The sequence below is a fragment of the Hipposideros armiger genome, unplaced genomic scaffold, assembly GCF_001890085.2.
Source record: "Hipposideros armiger isolate ML-2016 unplaced genomic scaffold, ASM189008v1 scaffold_246, whole genome shotgun sequence".
Classification (NCBI taxonomy): Eukaryota; Metazoa; Chordata; class Mammalia; order Chiroptera; family Hipposideridae; genus Hipposideros; species Hipposideros armiger.
The window spans coordinates 544,025-551,855 of record NW_017731596.1 but is presented as its reverse complement, the minus strand read 5'-3'; the positions used below and the strand labels follow the sequence as shown (position 1 = coordinate 551,855).

The 7,831-nt window shown below is 48.7% G+C and overlaps 1 protein-coding gene across 1 annotated transcript in view; it reads right to left on the bottom strand.

Moving 5' to 3' along the window:
- The window catches only part of LCA5L (lebercilin LCA5 like), a 57,295-nt gene extending 50,562 nt beyond the window's left edge, over positions 1-6,733 (bottom strand). Inside the window, exon 1 of the mRNA XM_019655773.1 lies at positions 4,672-6,733. The gene's annotated coding sequence lies outside the window, so the exon portion shown is untranslated. The remainder of the gene's footprint in view (positions 1-4,671) is intronic.
- Between the last annotated feature and the right edge of the window lie 1,098 nt (positions 6,734-7,831).

Sequence of the window (7,831 nt, the reverse complement as noted above, 5' to 3'; positions counted from 1 at the left end):
GTACAAGGAATGGCAGAAGCAGATAATGACTATCGGACAACTATCATGGAGGTAGCTGCAACAGGCAGGAGCGGCCAAGGGATGCAAAGGGCCAGCGAACGCAAGTTTGATATGGAACAGGATTTGGCACAATACTAACCAAATACAAAGGGAAAGACGGTGACCTTGTGGAGAAACCTGGCAGACACCACCTTGAGCAGTCATCAGGGTTCATCACCAGAGATGGGACAGGTGGACCTCATGTGCCTCCTGGTGACTGGGAAGGGTCCAGAGTCATTCCACAGCCTTCCTGCCAGGAGCTGGGCCTGAATCGGCTCATGAAAATAGCAGCAGGACCCAGGTTGAGGGTCTGTCTGCCTCCAGAACAAAAGGCCTGAATTCTTCCATACAAACTTTGATGCAAAGTTCAGCAGGATGTTAAATGAATAAAGCTGTTTCCTTAGCTTAAACAAATAGTATTACACGGGTAAGATGACCACGCGGCTTAGGGCACTCAGGAGCGCCATTTCAGACATGTATCCACTTTTAAGATTACGTTCCCAATGTTTTGCTTCAGAAACTGGGTCAGATATTGAAGAGGGAAGGTTAAGAATTAACACTGAGTAAGAAGAGAAGGAAGATGTTACAGAAGAAAAAACGCTTCTGTGGCAACACATCCGAGGTGTAGTGACAGCTCTGTCTGTACAACTAGCTGTTTAATGTGTGACATTAGCAGATTGTTCTCCATGACTTCTAAAGTCCAGTCTAGCACGAAAATCCACAGATATGCCTATATACATCAGAAATCTCAAGCTTTGACAATATGGAAATGTGCCGTATTAAAAGTCTGGGTGGTTATGCAGGTTTTGTATTTTACGTATTATTATGTATTTTATTTATGTTTGACAAAATGCTTGAATTTACTACCAGACTGAGCATCCCAAATAACGCCTTCAGGATTAGAGGCCGTGCTACTTCCAGCAGGTGTGGGCAACCCCAGTGCACTGCCCCACACTAAAGGAACACTGAATGGGGAGTCCTAGGGCTAAATTTACAGAAGTGTAAGCTTCTAGCTCCCCCTCCTGGCCACTGCCACATTTCTTTTTAATTTTCACTGTTAACCTAATCATTTGACTAGAATTTTCATTCTTTCTATTTTCATAAAACTGTACTAACATACCCCACATTTCATAGATCTTACACATTAGAATGTTCATTTCATTCATTTTTCCAACACATATTTAGGTGCTTACCGTGTGCTAGGATCTGTGGTAGGTGTGGGGGAATACAGTGAACACAAACAGAAACGTTTGTTCTTGTGGAGCTTCTATGTCAGGAATAAAATAATCACAGTAATGGCTATTGTGTGGTAATGGAAAGAGAGACCAGTCTCTGAGGACATATGACAAAGAATCTGGCCTAGGCAGTGCCCTGGGAAGTAAGTTCTCCTATGGAAGCACCATCTGAGTTGAGATATGAAGAGTCAGTGGGAACTAACTCGGCAGAGGAATGGGGGTAGGAAGAACACTGCGGACGGACAGAGAAGCCGGTGCCAAGGCCTGGTGGGTGGAGGAGGCCTGGGTGCTGGGGCCCAGTCACAAGGGCCAGACGGTTCTCCAGACATGGGTGGCGGTGAGTACCCGCAGCAGCATAGAACGGCATGTTTATGGTTGGAATCATCAATGCGAGCGCAATGGGAAGCTGGCAGTGGGCACAAGAGGGAGGCCGGGGAGGGGATGCCATGATCAGCTCCGCCTTCTGAAGAGCTTCCTCTGGCGGCAGAGTAGAGAACAGCACAGAGAGAAGCCAGACCGCAGAGGACTGCGGAAGGCTGGATGGAGGAAGGCGGTAGCTCAGACTAAGGTACCAGTGACGATGGAGAGATGTGAAAGGTGTACAGGAAACAACGTCCCCGGGGCTTGGTGGTCCACTGGGTGCTGGGGTGAGGGAGAGGTCAAGAAGGAATCCCAGTTTCCGATGGCAGAGGTCCCAGTGGGGCGGGGTGGTAGGAGACTGTTCGGTCTTGTGTGTGCTGAGTTGGAGGCAATGCCATTCAGCTGGCTGGACATAAGGGTCTAGCTCAGGACAGAAGGCCAGGTTGGACTGACAAGGTGGGAGTAAGAGCGTATAGATGGAGGGCATGTATTTGTGCCTAATGTCAATGGAGATGGAGCGGCTGATTGTGCAGGTGAGAGAATGGAGAGCAGCGTGGGGTTTTTGACAAGCGGGAGGGGAATGAGATGAAAGCACAGGGCACATGGCCTGGAACAGGAGGAGGGGAGAATAAGCTGAGTACAGTACAGTAAGTCCCCGACTTACGAACATTCAAGTTGCGAACTTCCACAGATATGAACGGACCTCGCGTTACAAACGTTCGTAGATGCGAACAAACCGCGGAAGTAGTTCAAGCATCTGCCGGGCATTGTCACAGCTGTGCTGCTGTGTGCTTACTGTACAGTGCGACAGTGTACAGTAGTACAGTGCTCAGTCAGAGCCCAGGCTGTCCGGGAGCAAGAGGACAAGCAGAGCCGATGTGGAGGGGACTGCTGGGAAGTGTCAAAGGTGTGTAAGACTCACTTGTCAAGACTTACCAACGAATCTGAATTACGAACGTTCTCCCGGAACGGAACTCGTTCGTAAGTCGGGGACTTACTGTATAGGAAAGGCTTGTAGTTCCGGTAGCTGGAGAAAGAGGCGATTCCCATCAGAGAACTTTAAGTTCCTGTATGAAGTGATAGCACGAGGGGCAGATGGGAGATGAAGCTTGAGTGAGGTGGAGGTTGATAATCTGTTACATCCCATAGACACTCTGTAAGTTGCAGCAATCCTACTATGTTACTTTGGTCAACTGGGGTTTCACTTCATGGAAAAGAGAGAAAACATGGGGGCTGGGGCTTTGAATTTGCAAGGGTACAGGCACGTCGGGGCCATTGGCTCCCTGAGGGCAGGGACCTTGTCATAGCCATCGCTGCATCACTCTGTGACGGACTCGCTAGAGTATCAGTGTCCGGGTCCTAACTATCGAAATGATCAGCAGAAGGACAAGCATTTGTCTCCACTTCAATTTGCCTCTTTTTGTGCTTCCCTAAAAAAGCCGCACAAGAAAGAGCAGGGAACAAACACAGCCCAAATTCCTCCATGACTTCTTTTTCTCACTGGGAAGAAGTCTATGGATTATTTGAGTCTTCTGTCAGTTTTAAAGTTTTTGTCATAGTTCTATCCAGGGACACTGTCTTGTATATCAGAAAGCTAAGGGACACCTTTGAATTTTTAGCTTGTTAGTAATCAGGTGCTTATGTAGCTTTGTCTGCCTGGTTTAAAAGTTGTGCTTCTCAAAATATTGGGTCGTCGGGAAAGTCATGACATATTTTTCTATGTTTTTCAATGCAAAACGCGTCTTGACTTTCCCGTCGATCCCAATATGTACTAAAAATATTGTATTTTTATCTATAAAATTCATGCCCATTTCCCCCCCCCCTAAACTTATCCCCCTCCAAGTAACGGAGGAAAGGGAAAGAGCTGTCTGTACTCAGGCAGAGAGGGTACAAGGAGAGAGCCCGATTAGAAGGCCCCCGAAATAACCCAGGAACCCGGTGACTGATGGTGGGCCAGGGTGCTGATAGTGGGGGTTGGGCGCAATGGTAGGCTTGTGCATCTATTCTGGGTACATTCTGAAGGATGTGTTGACAGAATGAATGCGGGGAGGAAGAAAAACAGAAGTCAAGGAAGACAGCAAGGTCTGGACAACTGGGAGGATGGTTTCCAGTAACTGCGGTGGGTAATGTTAGGAGCAGGTCTGGGCTGCTGCGTTGGAAATGCCTTACACATCTAAGCAGAGAGGGGGCGGGGGGCAGGCAGCTGAGTACAGGGGTCTCAAGTTCAGAGGAGGGTCAGGGCTGGAGGCATGTTCAGGGCGCACTGACATTTAGATGGGGAGTGAATGTAGATAGAAAAAAGGTTCAAGGTTGTGTTCAGCAGGGAAAAACTGGTCTGAAACACGTTACCTGTGGGCACAAGTGTGGCACTGAGATGGTAAAGCACGAAAGGGGCATCGTGGACAAACAGCTCCAAGGCTGAGCGGGTGAGGAACACACAAACCGACATTTCAAAGCATTCCGATTTCCACCGGCTGGGGATGGGGAAATGTCAGCGCTGAGGTTACACGGAAAAAACAAAACAAGAGCAAATGCAAGTAGGTAGGTGCAAAACTGAAGGTAACAGGCTCAGATGTAAAAGAAAAATATCGGCGAAAACCTACGAGTGGGAGGAGGAATGAAATGCGTCCTCGTGCGACCGGGGTGACTGGCGGCTGCCCGAAGGCCTGGCCCTGTCCCCTGGCCGAGTGCCCCCAGCGGCCCGTCAGCGAGCTGGCGGGTTGCCCGGCGGAGCAGCGTGGCCCTGCGAGTGTGTTGCGCGGGCGCAGTCACTCTCCGGGCAGCGGAGGGGCGCGCCGAGGGCGGCTCTTCACCAGGCTTTGCAGGAGCAGGCGGTCGGCCCACCTGGCTACGTTACCAACTACAGTGACAGCGAGGCACCGGGGCCCGAGATGCGCAGGGGCGAGGGCTGAGCGACCGGGCGACACAGGAAGGCCCGGAAAGTTTGGCAGGAGGGTCCGGCTGGAGCCGGGCCGGGGCTTTGGGCTGCAAGGGGCGGCGGCGGCGGCGGCGGCGGCGGCGGCGGCGGGGCCGTTACCTGCTCGGCGCGGCTTCCGCAGCAGTGCCAACCTCGCGGCCTCGTGACGCAGACGCGTCGCCCTGGAAACCCGCCCGCGGGGCCTCCTGGGACGGGCGGCCCGGCGGGACGAGAGGAACCAGGGGGCGGGGCCGCGAGGTCGTCGCACGTGCGCACTCGGGGCCGCGTCTCGTCGGCCGGGAGACGGGCGCCCTGGGCCGTGATGTGAGTCAGGCCCCCCGTTTCTCCGTGAGGGCGAAGTGCGATGTGTCTGTGGACGTCTGTAAGGAGGCCGCCCGCTCTCCCTGCTCGGCTCCCGGGCCGCCTTGGGGGGCGAACGAGCCGCTCCCGCGCCGCCCCCGCGGGCGCGAATGTCCCGCCGTTCCGTCCCGCGCTCAGTGGTTCTCGCCCACGCGCCGGGAGGTTTGATCCGGAATCGACTGCGCGAGTCTAGTTCTCTGCGTGGGAGGGGCGTCGACCGAGAGCGGAGCGCTCCCTGGAGGGCGCTAAGGCGGGCGTGCGTGGATCCCGGATTTCCCCAGGAGGAGGGGGACCTAGGCGGGCAGGTGTGGACGCCCGGCTCCTTCGGGGGGGAGCGTGGACGCCCGGGCCCTGCCGGTTACCCTCTCTTTCATGAAGTTGGGTTTCTTTGGAGAAAGGACATCTGACCACAGAGCAAATGCGTGTTTGGTGTAGAGAATTCAGAGTGAACAGGAAAGTGCCCAGAAAAAGTAAAAATCACCTAGATGATGGAATGCATAATTAACGAACATTTATAATATTTCTTCTCCTCCTCTTCCTCCCTTCATCCCTCCTCCCCCCGTTGTATCAGTGCCTTGTATCCTTGTAGATGAATCTTGAAGTCGCCCTTGACTGTTTCTCGGGATAAATTCCTACCTGAGAAGTTCAAGGATCAAAGGCTATGCCTTTGAGGCTTCCTGAAGGCAGAGGAAAGAAAGCTTGCCTTCTAGGCTAGCGTCTCCTATCCTTAACCTACATTGGGGATAATCTTCTTTCTTTTTTAAAATGCCCATTTTATTGTCAGAAATGGACATCTTTGATTTTATTCACTTCTTTGATTACTAGGCAGGATAGACATTTTTTCATATTTTTAGTGACCATTTGTACATACTTTGTGATTCGCCTTTTCTGGCCTTTTGCCCGTTTTTTTTTTTTTTCACTTGGTGTTCATCTTTGTAAAAAAAAATGATTTGTTAGAATGTTTGATGTTCTGTGAAAAGGTCTGTGATGTGTGTTGCAAAAAGTTCCTCCAGTTTGTCAATTACCTTTTAATTTTGTTTACAATGTATTTTGATACTTGTGTAGAGTTAAATTTATCACGTTTTCCCTTTATGGTTTTTTCAGCTTCCTCTTAGCTTTCTGCCAATCAATTTTTAGGAATGAGACAAAAACAGTTTTATTTTTGGATCACAGTACATTTTTTTCTCCTGTGTCAATAATTACGTGTGATAAACACATTGATGGAACTAATAAGCAATTCTTATTTTCATAGAAAACTAATCATCGTTTTTTCTATCACCTTCAATGACTTATAGAACATTTCATCCCCTTAGGTAATTTTGATAGTCATAGAAATTACTTTTAAACACCTTTATGTGTTTTCTTTTTAAAAATATACCATTTTCACGAATACTTTCTTAAACTATCTACACGTGCTAATTAATACTTGTGCTGGATATGTCTTATGGTTTCTAATGAAAATATTTTGCTTACTGTCAGAGTGCCTGCCCTCAGTTTCGTGGGCTTTGTGTTTCTACAATCTTTGGTGGTGACTTATCCTTATCAGATGGGTGGTGATTGTTTTTGTTGTTGGCGAGCATCAACTGGCATCCTAGATTTGATATTTATGGAAAGATGGCTGGTTCGCGGCTGGTGGTCCTCCCAGGACAGTAACAAAATCAGCAGCTCATTGTGAAGGGGTCATTCTAACCCTAGTTCTCAGGACTGGAGGGAGGAACGTGAGAGATGGAGGTTCCTTAGAACTTTCTTTCCCACCCGAATGGTCTCTCCCTCTCTCTTTTCTGAGCTCTCCCCAGTCTATAGCCTTTGGTTCTGCCTTTAAAAGGGGTGCTTCCTTCTCATATGGAAGGGAGAGAGGCCCTTGTGGTACAAAGTTGAAGAACTGCCTTTTTTTTTTTATTAAATATTTTTTATTATGAAATACACATTTTTTAGAATTAGTTTCAGCTGTACAACACAGTGCAATAGTTACCCTTTTTACCCCTCGAAGTGACAACCCCATCCCCCAATCTGCCGCCCCATTTCCCCCCAATAAGGAACTGCCTTTTAATTATTATGGTGGTCACTGCCATCATGCCAAATACTGAACGTAATGCACTTACTTCTCTGTATTAGTTTCCTAAGGCTGTTGTAACAAATTACCACAGATTGGGGTTCGGGGTGGCTTACAAAGAGGTTGGACAATTAAGTTCGCAAACTTCTTGCAACGATGTTGCTAACCTTTTTTGATATCAGAGGGATGATTCATTATGAATTTGTACCAACTGGACAAACAGTTAACCAAGTTTACTATTTGGAAGTGCTGAAAAGGCTGTGTGAAAAAGTTAGACGACCTGAACTTTTCGCCCACAATTCATGGCTCTCTCATCACGACAATGCACCAGCTCACACGGCACTGTCTGTGAGGGAGTTTTTAGCCAATAAACAAATAACTGTATTGAAACACTCTCCCTGCTCACCTGATCTGGCCCCAATGACTTCTTTCTTTACCCGAAGATAAAGGGAATATTGAAAGGAAGACATTTTGATGACATTCAGGACATCAAGGGTAATATGACTACAGCTCTGATGGCCATTCCAGAAAAAGAGTTCCAAAATTGCTTTGAAGGGTGGACTAAGCACTGGTGACGGTGCATAGCTTCCCAAGGGGAGCACTTCGAGGGTGACCGTAGTGATATTCAGCAAGGAGCTATGTGGCACTTTTTCTAGGGTGAGTTCGCGAACTTAATTGTCTGACCTCGTAAAACAACCGAAATTTATTCTCACACAGTTGTGGAGGCCAGAAATCTGAAGTCAAGGGCCCTGTTCCTTGGCTTGTGGCAGCATCACTCTAACCTCTGCCTCTGTGTTCACGTGGTGTTTTTCTCTGTGTCTCCTTTTCTTTTTCTTTTTCTATTTTTTTTTTTTTTAGCTGAGCCAT